At 50.1% G+C, this 12,098-nt stretch overlaps 1 long non-coding RNA gene across 1 annotated transcript; it reads left to right on the top strand.

The window, feature by feature from the left end:
- Positions 1–80: 80 nt before the first annotated feature.
- On the top strand, positions 81–2,761 carry LOC111771217 (uncharacterized). Its single transcript, XR_011433916.1, has 3 exons — positions 81–479; positions 601–912; positions 1,054–2,761. It is a non-coding gene; the product is annotated as an uncharacterized lncRNA (long non-coding RNA).
- Positions 2,762–12,098: the final 9,337 nt, after the last annotated feature.

Below are 12,098 nucleotides of genomic sequence, written 5' to 3'. Positions count from 1 at the left end.
ATGCCGCTCCCCCGGCCCCGCCCCCCGCCGCTCCCCCGGCCCCGCCTCCCGCCCTCAGGCCCGCGCTCGCCTTCCAGCGCGCGGCCGCGGCGCGTCTCTGAATCGTCGTCTATCGGCTTCTGCGGCGGGGCGGGCGGTGGAACCGCCTGCCTTTGTGTCCTCGCCGCGCCTGCGACGTCTCCGCGCCCCACTGTGTGTACAGGGCGCTGCTTTTAATCTTCTGGAAATCAATCCTGACTCAAGTTTTCGATTCATTGACTTGAACACTCGGGTGGTCGCTTCCCCCAGAGTCAGTGTGCGCGTTTGAAGGGCGGAGAACCGCTCGATTCTCACAGTGCACCAGGGAGGTTTCTGTTATAGTATTTCCTTGCTGGTCTCCTCCTCATGCTATATCTTTTACCCAGCTGAGTAGCTCTAACGAGCACCCGGAGGATAACTGGCAAAACAGCAGAGGAGTTCAGAGCCCGACGAAGGAAAAGGTACAGCTGGTGGTCGGAAGTGACTGCGCTCAGGCGGGGGGCGGGGGCCTCGGCGAAGCTGAAGGGAGTGTGCGCGCCTCCTCCTGACACTGTGTTTCCTGTCGGCTCCTCTTTCTTCCAGTTACAGAAATCCGGAGCCCGCCTCCCAGCGCCGCAGGAAGCGTGCTGCAGAGGAGCACGCATCTGCTTCCGTGCGTGCAGTTCCAGGCCGCCGGTTCTGCTGTCAGAGTGGTCCGTCAGAGCCCATCTGAGAGCGTTTCAGCAAGGCTCTGGAGAGCAAAACTCCCAACTGCGTTCATAGCTCTGACCCCAGCCCCACCAGCAACAGCGTATGTTGTATTGAGAGAAAGGATGTGTTGTCACTTCTGTGCTCCTGACCTCCCTACTTGCCTGCCATGAGCATTGCCTCTGAGCGAGCTCTCACCGTGAGGAGGTGAGAGGGGCCAGGTCTCTGAGAGACACCTGCGAGAAGAAAGCCATAGTGTACTGTCTGGATGGCCCGCTTATGCTGTGTAACAAATACCCCCAAACCGAGGAGCTTAACAAACACTTTTTCTCTCCTGCTCACTCACAGAGGTCGTGTGGGAGAGGTCCAGTCTGCTCTCCAGGGCAGCCAGCTTCACCTGTCCTCGTTCTGGGTGCCTGATCGCATGGAACCTGCATGTCCTCTCACGGGCGAAGAGGAGTATAGAGAATCAAGAACCAACTTGTAAACTCTGCCCCTCAGGTGACACGTCACCCTCCTTACTTTTGTTGACCAAAGCAAGACACATGACCTCACCTTACCTTCAAGGGGGCAGGAGAGTGGGGTCGTCTCCTGAGTCTGAGTGAATCTAAGAACTGAAGCAGAAAAAAGAGGTGAAACAGATGGATTTCGGAGTTTTCGCCAAAAGGAAACATGTTCTGATGCCAGAATGCAAAACATCAAAATTGGCTTTGAGTGGTTAGGGGGAGACAGTGTGGTGATATTTATGGCAAACACAAATATTATGCTGTAAAGTGGGTGCTGATGTAAGAAGAGACCCCTGGGCCTTGTCTGGATTTAATGCTCAGGCTTCCTTTGGGATGGAGACCCAAGATGGAGCCAGTGATGGCGGGCTGGGGGAGAGAGCTCCTGGCTCCGGGGCCTTGTAGCATCTCATCAGTGAGTCAGAGCAGATGGAGTGAGGGTTGGGGGAAAGTGCCTGCAATGCCTCCAGCTGCACGTAGTGGAGTGAACACTGAGCACCGGGCAAGGTGGTGGTGACAGCCCACAGAGGGCAGCATTTAAGAGCTTTTAATCCAAAGAGCTGTTTAGAATTCCTCAACGTAAAAACTCAATTCTTGCCACTGGATAACATTTCTCAGACTCTTCCTTTATGACACAAAAGAGAATGAAATTAATTTTGCTTTTTAGAGGCAAAAAGTTGTGCACGATGCCAAGAACCCCAAAGTATAAAGGGCACTCAGTGAAATGCGAGTCTCCTTCCCTCCCCTGCCCTCCAATCCCCTCCCCAAAGGGAACCACAAGTGTCTGTTTCTGCTGAAGCCCTGCTCGCCAGTTAGGAGCGTCACATCTCAGGTACTGGTGTGCACAGCAGAGGAGAGGCTTTCTCCCATTGAGCTCAGTGACTTTTGCCTTGGGGCAGGATGTGCTAATGTTCATACCACACCCATCCCTCCAGCCCATCGCCTGCACCCAGCCTGGGCTGGTTCTTCTCCAGCTTCCATCTCCCTGGGTGACTGGACCAGGACCAGGACAAGGGGCAGTTTCCTGTGCACCCCAGGGCCTCCACACACAGGGACACAGGGTTCCATCTCCCCAGGCGACTGGACCAGGTGCTGGCCTGCTGGATGGTGACCCCGGGTATATGTGGCTCTGCTTGCTGTCCACAGGGGACATAAACCTGTGCACACCCCAGGACCTGGCTGCTTCCCATTGGACTTCCTCTCATCATGTTCTTTTCAGAGACTTCACATCATCCCATGTATGCCAATGACCGCCCCAGGCCTCCTCTGATCCTCCACCCCTCACTGCTAGCCCCGCTCCACTGTCCACACCTCAGGTGGCACCGCTGTCTCCCTGAGGGGCCAGTCCCCACAGATGCCCCTTTCTTTTGCTCCATTCACACCACATCCACTTGTTTCCCTGCTCTGTTTTCATGACTTCCAACCTTTTTTTCCTCTTTCCAGTCTGTTCATCTTACAACTTGCAATGAACTTCCTAAACGTAAAGCTAATAACATCACTACTGTGCTCAAAACCTTCCATGGCTGCCCATTACCCACAGGATAGAGTCCAAATCCCTCAGCGTGGCTGAGTCCTCCTTCATTTGGCCTCTCTCATCAGACCCACCATCACTCCCCCCGCGCCCTCCCCTTCCCCCCCCCCCACCCAGGCCATGAGCTGAGCTCCCTAACGCCCTCATATCTCTGCGCGTGACGTTGCTCCATTCCTCCTAGAATGATTTCTCCTCTTCCGTGGCCAATTCCACACATTCCTCAGGGCCCAATTTAACATTGCATGCTTCATCTTCCTTGATTCTGCAGAATAATTTCTCCTTCCTCTCATTCCCACAGCATCTGCACCTTCCTCTGCTATCACATGTGCTTGAATATGCATGAATTGTGTCTCCCCAAATTCATATGTTGAAGCCCTCGCCCCCAAGGTGACTGTCTTTGTAGATGGGCCTCTCAGGAAATGATTACGTTTAAATGAGATCATAAGGGGCAGGGCCCTAATTCAATAAGGCAGATGTCCTTATAAGAAGAGGAAGAGATACCAGAACCGCAAACCGGTCCCTTCATTGCGGAAGCCATGCTGAAGGAGTCTGCTTTGTCTTGCTTGCTGTTTTGAGTAAATGACAATGTCCTGAGCTGCAGCGTAGACCAAGCCCCTGCCCTGTGGCAACTTGAGTCGTGACAGCAGTGTGAGATGCTGTGCTGGACAAGTGGCAGGATGTGAGGAAAACAAAGCCGCCACCCCAGCACAAGTGCGGGTCTTCTGCTGCGCTGTCCTCAGTGGCTATTCCATCCCGAAGGATGCTGGCTGTCAGCCTGAGTTTTAAAAGGAAGAAGGCGATCAGAATAGTTTTCCTGGTCAGTGAGAAGGCCAAGAAAAAGGCCACTTCTGTGATTCCCTGGACACCGTGAACTGCCGTTTTTCAGGCTGAAACATCATAATTTTACCCACTGGGGGCTGGTGCCTAGATTTCAGAAGACAGAACCGTGGCTCAGAACCTGAGACTGCTGCCTCCTAACCCTGACGACTTTCTTTTCTTGGAGGAAATACTAGGCATATTTAGAACTTCTCTGGTCAAGGGCACCTTGAAACTCTGTGCCGCCAAATCCGACAGACACACGCTATCCCACCTCTTAGGGCCTCAGCAGCCACCACTCCTTCTGAGGGTCCCCGAATATCACACCCCCCTCCTTCCCCTTCTGGCCTGTCTTTCCCACCTGTCTCTGATCTTTCCTCTCAGCTGGGTCTCTGCATGTTGAAACCACTTGGCTGCAGCTGTGTCCTCTGTCTGGCTCCTCCTGGGCGCGTATCACAGCCCATGCACTCAGTGTACGTTGACCACTCCCTCTGCGAGCTCCAGGCTCAGGTTTGCTTGTCTGTTGGGCACCATTGTTCCACTCCGTGATTTCAGCAGCATTGCAAAGTTAAAATGGCCAGAATGGAACTTTTGTCTCCCCCTCTCCCAACTTGCTTCCTAGCAGTCTTCCTTACCCCAGTGAAGGCATCACCATCTGTGCACCCAGGCACTGAAGCAGGACTCAGATTCATCTCTGATGACTCATGTTCCTCCCACCCTACACCTGCCCGTCTGCTGGCCCCAGAGGGTCACCTGGAGCTACACTGGGCATCTGGCCATGTCTCTAGCTGACGCCAGTCTCCATCCAATGTCAGTCTCCATCTCATTTCCCACAAGGCAGCAAGACTGGCCTTCTTAAAAAATAAATTGTTCCATTCAGCATTTATTCAAAAATGTCATTAAAGACTTTCTAAACAGTTCCAGGCACTGGGGAAACAGAACTAAACAAAATAAAACCAAAAAAAAAAAAAAATCAATCTGTGCCCCAGTGAAGTGTGCACTCGAGGGGAGGCCAGCAAACGGCAAACAAGACACACAGGTGTGTCCCATTAGATGACAGTTGGAACCATGAGCAAAATACAGCAGGAAGGGGAAGGAACTTCTTGCCAGGGAGGTTCATTTTAAATAGGGTGGTCAGGAAGGTGACGTGAGAACAGAGGCTGGACGGAAGAGGAAGCCATCACACATAGAACTGGAGGAGTGGGGCTGCGGGGTTGGAAGTCTGCTACGTCTGAGGCACAGCATCGAAGTCGAACAAGTAACTCCAAGTGAGGTGGGCCCTTGGGCGGTCCTGGCAGAGCTGAGGCCAAAGGACCACACTGTGGCTGTGTGAGGACAGCAGAGAGCCCAGCACAGAAGCAGCAGTCACTGCATTAATCGAGAGTAGGCAGGTCTGGGTCCTGGAGAAGGGACGCCAGTGGCAGCTTGGGGGGTTATGAGATTTCCTGATGTGGGGTGGGAGGGAAACGGAGCCATTGAGGATGAGTCCCAGGCTTGGGCTGTCACTGACTGAAAGGAGCAGATCTGTGAGAGAGTATCAGGAATTCAGTTGTGGACACGTTGAGTTTGAGTTGCCTTTTAGATATCTGAGCCGTAATGGTGAGCTGGCACCTTAAGGAGAGGTCTGGGGGAGACAGAACTTTGGTGGTCTTCAGCCTGTAGATGACACTATTTGGGACAAAGTAGGTCTTGTCACATGGGTGCTGAATCAATATATGAATGGATTTATATATTGATATATATTGATATCCATTGTGGGCCAGGCAGTGCTCCTGACACTGGGGAGACAGAGGCATAGACACATAGACACATAGGAATTTGGGCCAAAAGCAAGTACACGAATTAGATGAAATATGAATAAAATAAGATGGGGACTGAGACAGAGGTGACCCGGGACTGCTGTATGAGAGGGTGGCCAGGGAGAGGTTCTGTGAAGGGTTGGTATCTGAACTGAAACTCGGGTAATGGGAAGACCAGTCATGCGAAGAGAAGGGAGAAGAGTATTCCAAGCCAAGGAAACACTGAGATGGAGCAAGTTGGGTATGTTTGAGGAACAGAAAGGAGGCAGGGTGGATGGAGCAAGGACGAGTGGTCAGACACAAAGCTGGATAGCTCATGGGTGAGGGACCTAGAGGCTACGCTAAGTGTTTGGACTTCATTCTATCATGGTCAATAATTGCAGGGTTTGAAGCCAATAACACCAAAAGGATCCCCCCAGTTGGTAGGAGGTGCAGCTGGAGGTGTCAGAGGACTGGAGGAGGCCAATTAAAAGGTGCCTGGAAGAGATAACTGAGGCTGAACAGGGCAAAGGGAGGCTTAGGGGCATCCTATGGAGGTAGAGCAGGCAGGGTCATCAGTGGATTAGATATGGGGAGAGAGACAATGGGATGAAGGACAGTTCAGCTTTTTGACTTGAGTAGCTGGGTGGGATGGTGATACCAGATGAGATGATGCTTTGCGGAGGAAACAGGGGCCTATTTTGGATCAGCTTTGGGCGTATTAAGTCTGAGATATCAAGTAAATTCAGGTAGCCATGTCACATGGTCAGTCAGATATATAAGCCTGGAGTCTGAGGGCAGGCCAGGGTTGGGATATATCTGAGCGTGGGTGTGGTCGGTTGCTGCCTCTTCTTTCCTAACGGTAACTGGATGTGTCTGGGCCCCACCCCTCCTTGGCCCTATCCCAGATCCCCAAAGGTAGACCTAACTGGTTTGAAAGCCCATTTCCCTTGACAGTCACTGGTTCAAGACTAGAAATGGGTCGCAACTCTGGCCAATGAGATGAGAAATTTACTGGCAGCTTTGACATCCCTAAATGCCACACAAAAAGAAAATCCCTTTTCTTCCCCTGGATGCTAACATGTCTGCCTACAGCATTCTTGCTCCCTGTCTGAGGAAGAAGCTGACCCTGATGTGGCAGAACAGGGCCATGGAAAGGGCATGAGTCCTCGGGGACATCTTGAGCTCTGCACTTCCTCTTCAGCGACACAGTAAGTTTTATTGTTGTTTCTCCACGGAGGGGTTGGATTTCAAGTGGTATGGAAGTATCCACATTTCAATGAAGTATAAAGTTAAGAACCTTGGATGAGACTGCCCCATAAGAAAGTGTAGATATAGACAAGAAGACTCCGCAATCATCAAGGTCAGGGAGAGAAGCCAGCAATAAACCAAGAGGGATTGGTCAGTGCCGAGGAGGAAGAAAAACGGTGGAAGTGAAAGGCAGAGCACCTGGACGTCAGCTGTGTGAGGCTGAGCGCCCCAGGAGTAGAACTGAGATGCTTGCATTTGATTTGGCCCCCATTCCATTTTCACTGCTTTACATCTGAGCTATTGTGAAAGCCCCAGAAATGTCTTTGGTTTTTGCTTTAGCAACTTTGGGTGCAGGGAACAAACTCATACAGCAGCCTTAAGAAAGAAGGCAGCTGGGCTGGCCCCATGGCGCAGCGGATAAGTTCGCACATCCCACTTCGGCAGCCCTGGGTTCACCAGTTCAGATCCTGGGTGCGGACATGGCACCGCTTGGCAAGCCATGTTGTGGTAAGTGTCCCACACATAAAATGGAGGAAGATGGGCACGGATGTTAGCTCAGGGCCAGTCTTCCTCAGCAAAAAGAGGAGGATTGGCAGCAGTTAGCTCAGGGCTAATCTTCCTCAAAAAAAGAAAGAAGGCAGCTCATGTGACTAGCTGAAACTCAAATGGAGAGCTGATGGGAGATGCTGCCCTGGGCTTTGGCAAATCCATTGAGCAAAGCTTGAATTTGCCTAACCTCTCAGTTCAGGTGAGGACACAGAGAAGATGGTTCTCCAGGTGTACCTCATAGGTGACATGAGAACCTATGTTGGCTGCCCACACTTCTGGGTGGTCACACGTCCTCTTAAGTCCATACCCTCAGACTCTGTGAGCGGTCACATGTCTACTTCAGTCCACTCCTCAGACTCTATAAGGGGTACACGTCCACTTCAATCTGCCCCCTCAGACCTCTGGGTGGTCTTAGTTCCCTCTCTCAGAGGGTCAAGGGTTAGAATCATTCCTTTGGAGAAGGCCTTGGGTGCAAGACTGGACCTGAAATGTGAAATGCATTCTCCCTTTGCTGTGGCAAGTTTTAGTGAGAGAATTTCTTAGGCACGTATTTGCAAGGCACTGTACTTTACATGCACTGTCTAATGCACTCTACTTATTAAAAACATATTGGGTGCCCACAGTAGCCTAACATAAGCTAGCCAAAACCAAAAAGTGATCTGTTCACACATATACCTGAAGACTCCCAAGGCGGCTCTGACTTCAGTTCTTGTTTGGCTCAGGATCACGATGTCACCAGGTCCATCCTGTGTTCTCTAGGCTCTGCCCTATTTGTGAGTCTTTGTGACAGTTTCCTCATGGTAGCTCACTCTAGCCATGGCTCTGTCATACTTGTTCTGTCTAACATCCTCACCCTAAACCACCCAGAGGCAGAGGAGGAATTTTCAGGTCATGATCACAGAAGGAGCTCTTGCAAGTTCCTTGTGTCTCACTCACCTGCACTTGGTAACATGTCCAGCCTAAGCCAATCACAGCGGCCAGGGGCATGGGATGCCCTCACTGGTTTTAGCCAAGAGGAGAATATTCTAGTACCTGAGACTTGAGATCACATCACCCAAACCTGCTGAGAACGGAGGAGGGACAATTTCCTAAAGAACCTGGACACCAATGGCTGGGGCACGGAGTTCAGGTGCTGGGGATGCCACTTTCAAATGTTTGCTATGCCTTCATAATAACCACATGAGGTGGGCACTGTGAAAAGTCCCATCAAAAAATTTTAAAAAACAGGCTTAGAGAGACTAAATAACTTGCCCAAAGTGATCTGTGAGGAGAGGATCCCTGTGTGAGGCTGCAGTGTTGCAGAGCCCACTCTGGCAAATGCACCTTCAGGCATACAGAGCTGACTTTTTTTTAAAAACAACTCCTGATCTGGGACTTAAGAATCAGCAAATTAAGGGCCGGCTGAGTGGTTAAGGTTGCGCGCTCCGGTTCGGCGGCCCAGGGTTCGCCGGTTCAGATCCTGGACCTACACACTGTTCATCAGCTTTGCTTGGCAGCATCCCACATGGAGGAACAAGAATGACTCACAACTAGGATGTACAACTATGTACTAGGGCACTGGGGAGACAAAAAACAAAAAGAGGAAAGACTGGCAACAGATGTTAGCTCAGGACCAATCTTCCTTAAAAAAAACAAAACCAGCAAATTATAACCCTCAGGAAGGAAAAAAAAAAAAAAAAAGAAACAGAGGAACAAGAAACAGAGGGAGCAAATGGAAAACAAGTAATAAAATGGCAGACATATGCCACAACATATCAATAGTTACTTTAAGTGTAAATGGCCTATCCACACAAGATAAAAGACAGATTGACCAAGTAGATTAAAAAACAACACCCAACTGTCTGCTGTTTACAAGCAACTCACTCCAGATATGACAACAGAGGCAGTTTTGTTGAAAAGTAAAGATGGGAAAAGTGCATCTCAAACATTAAGGGAAAAGAAGAACAGGAATGGGTCAAATACAGCAAAACTTCAGAGCAAAGACAATTACTAAGGACCAAGAGAGAGATTACCAAATGATAAAAGCATGGATCCCACAAGAAGGCACATCAATCCTAAAAGTGCAGGCGCCAAACAACAGAGCTTCAAAATACACAAAGCAAAAACTCACTGAGCTGGAATGAGAAAGAGTAAAACATAGATAAATCTATTACTACAGTTGGAGATGCAATTGAGAGAACTAGTCAGAAAGCAGCAAGGATGTAGAACTGAACACCACCCTCAACCATGAGGATCTGCCTGACATTTATGCATGCTGAAGCACGTACTGTCCATGGCACGTCTAAGTGCCCATGGAATATTCACCAAGGCAGACCACATCCAGGGTCACAAAACACATTCAAGAAGACTGAGATCATAGTGTGTCCTGTGACCACAACGGAAGCAAACTAGAAACCAGCAAAAGACCACAGAAAAACCTCCAAACACTTGGAAACTAAACAACACACTTCTAAATAATCCATGGTTCAAAGAAGAAATCTCAAAGAAAAATTTAAAAATATGTAGAACTGAGATGTAGTTGAAGACGGAAACTTAGAGCACTACATGCTTACATTAGAAAAGATCTTAAATCAGTCATCTTACATTCTTTTCTCAAGAGCAAAAATAAACCCAAAGCAAGCAGAACGAAGGAAAAAATAAAGGATTGGCAAGTTCCAGCTGTGCCAACCTGACTTGGGCACTAGTTCTGGGGTTTCTGTGGGGGCTGCTTGCTTTTTCTCTGGTAACTGAACTGCCTATGAACCAAAAGCACCTTTTGACCATCATTCTCCACAGCAGCTGGTGTGCCGAGTGACCACTCCTACATCCTCGGCAACAACTCGATTCGGCACTCCTCTCCTCCCACCCTGAGCCCCATGTTCGTAGCAGGGATGGGTTAGGCTCATGCGAATTTGGAACCTCTTCCCAAGATAAAGTTTTTCTTGGTGTGGTTTCAGTGGTGTTGGGCACAGGGCTGTACAGCAGCCCCGCAGGAGAAGGTCAAGGCTCTGACTCCTAGCATTTCTGGTTCCCAGTTAATCCCAGCTGCTAAGTGCTGGGAAACTTCCTTTGCCACTCTCTGCACTGGGTCCCTTAAGCCAGGCACTTGAGTGGGTAAAAAGAGAGGCAGCTGGGAGCTTAGCTGCTGCCTGGCCCCGAGTGCCAGGACCTGGAGTCCCCTGTGGGCAAGCCTTGGCAGCCAGCTCTAATAGCCGACATCCCTGGTTGTGTTTTCTTGATGTTTAGTTTGGCTCTTCTGGCTGAAAAGGAGAGAGACAGAGAGTCACTCCAGGCGACTAAAGAACAACAGGATTTATTTTAAGGCTGTGTGGAATGGAAGTGAAAGCTCTATGACGGGCTGTTCTCAGCCTTGCGGGCCACTGGCCTCCCTGGCAATCTCAGCCATGTTTCCCATGGCCAGCCACCTAGCTTTCAATCTCTCACAACTCAATGCCTTAGAGGAAGCCATGGTGAACCTCATCTTTTGGTGTGGGGATGCATCGCAGGTCACAGGGGAGGGCCCTTCTCAGTGTCTGTGGCTGCTGGGAGGCCCAGGACAGGTATAGCTAGATCTTCGTCTGTTCAGTCGATCCCAAACTTGTCCAATCACAGTCATTTGGGTCTTAACAGATCTCTGGGCCTTGCAGCTGTAGTTCCTGGTTCAGAAGGGCTGAAATGGTGCCAGAAATCTGTTGTTTTTTTTTAAGCAAGTACTCTTCCTATGGCCGTGGCAGAAGTGCAGAGCCCTCTTCGCATGGGGTAGTTAAGCCATAGTGCTGCTGCCTCACCAGCCACCCTCAGAATGGACCCACTTTGCTTGTGAATGTTCTAGAGAGCTTTCACACCCTGCATGATAAACACACACAGAGGCATACAACTGTTCAATAAACAAATAATGAGTTTTAGCTATGCAAGGTGGCCGCCATGACTGAAAAGAAAACCTGGTCTCAGATGAACTGGATTGGAGGCCCTTGCCATGCAGGGGACAAGTGCTGACAGGGAATCTCCATCTCTTGGACGCTCAATTGTCAGTCCCTGGGGCCTAGTGTTCATTCTTCCCCTGCCATGGAAACCCTTTCCTCCCTTAGTCAGTTTCAGATGCACCTAACAGGTAGCCTCCTCTGTAAAGCTATCCCGACCCCCTGGGTCCAGCCAACCATCCTTCCCTTGTGACACCTTCATCATATTTCAGCTCAGAGCAGGACCACCCAGACTGTCCAGACTCCTGCTGTGGAGGACAGGGGCCAGGTCCACCCAGCTGAGCACTCAAAGTGTTGGCTGTGCCCCACGGTCTCTCTGGTTCCACAAACAATGAAGCTGAGTGGGGAGGTCTTTGTGAAAGTCACCTAAATCCTCTTGCCATGCCTGTCTTTCTCTGACTTACTGTCTCACCTCTCCCGCCTCTCCATGGTGAACTTGGAATACAGGATGTTAAAGGGGAAATAAAGCCCCACCTACATCCCAATCTAAGCAGACCATCAGTTCACTTGGATTAGCAATGGCTCACAGCCCATCAGGCTTGGCAATACATGACCATCTGCTGGTGGTGCTTCTTCAACTGTCAGTTTTATCTAATGATTTAGATAAACATAGCATTTTAACATTAGTAACATATGTGGATATACGAAGGAATGAAATGCAACAATTTCAATTTCTTGTGGGGAAATTTAAATATTTGGGGTTCGGCTCTTGAACCACTCCCACAGGCATGGAAGAACACGCCTTGGCCAGCCTGCTGGCCCAAAGATGAGGCGCACATGGTGATAAACTGGGTAAGACCCCACATCCCCCAGAACAGGCCTGGGTCCAGACCAGCCAAGGTACACCCCTGTGACCAAGTGCAGCGCAATGCCAGCAGGGCCGGGGAGCCAAGCCTCCATCAGTCTCTCAATGCCTAACTGTCATTTTAAGCCACTGAGTTTTGGGGTGGTTATGTGGAAACAGCAAATCAACACATCACCCTATTTCTCGCTGAATTTCCTAGGG

The sequence above is a fragment of the Equus caballus genome, chromosome 29, assembly GCF_041296265.1.
Source record: "Equus caballus isolate H_3958 breed thoroughbred chromosome 29, TB-T2T, whole genome shotgun sequence".
Taxonomy (NCBI): domain Eukaryota; kingdom Metazoa; phylum Chordata; class Mammalia; order Perissodactyla; family Equidae; genus Equus; species Equus caballus.
This window is presented reverse-complemented; position numbering and strand designations above follow the sequence as displayed.